This window comes from Penaeus monodon, chromosome 30 (assembly GCF_015228065.2).
Source record: "Penaeus monodon isolate SGIC_2016 chromosome 30, NSTDA_Pmon_1, whole genome shotgun sequence".
In the NCBI taxonomy this organism is placed as follows: Eukaryota; Metazoa; Arthropoda; class Malacostraca; order Decapoda; family Penaeidae; genus Penaeus; species Penaeus monodon.
The window spans coordinates 30,928,600-30,928,828 of record NC_051415.1 but is presented as its reverse complement, the minus strand read 5'-3'; the positions used below and the strand labels follow the sequence as shown (position 1 = coordinate 30,928,828).

At 45.9% G+C, this 229-nt stretch overlaps 1 protein-coding gene across 1 annotated transcript in view; it reads right to left on the bottom strand.

Moving 5' to 3' along the window:
- The window catches only part of LOC119592404 (low-density lipoprotein receptor-related protein 2-like), a 16,915-nt gene that overhangs the window by 13,968 nt on the left and 2,718 nt on the right, over positions 1 to 229 (bottom strand). Inside the window, exon 2 of the mRNA XM_037941226.1 lies at positions 17 to 196. The gene's annotated coding sequence lies outside the window, so the exon portion shown is untranslated. The remainder of the gene's footprint in view (positions 1 to 16; positions 197 to 229) is intronic.

Sequence of the window (229 nt, the reverse complement as noted above, 5' to 3'; positions counted from 1 at the left end):
GCTTTCAAACACACACCAGCCTGGACATGCCACAATCCTGTGTCATGGCGTCTGAGGGAAGTGATCCACCTCCTCATTCTTCTGGGCTGTCAGGAGAAGCAAAGACTGAGTGCTTGCAGATCTACTAGCTTCAGGTTCATTTTCTTCTCCAGCCTGGAAGTCTATGGCACACTTCACCATGTTTACAAAGTCAAATCTGCATGGAAAAAAGACAAAAACAAAACAACTG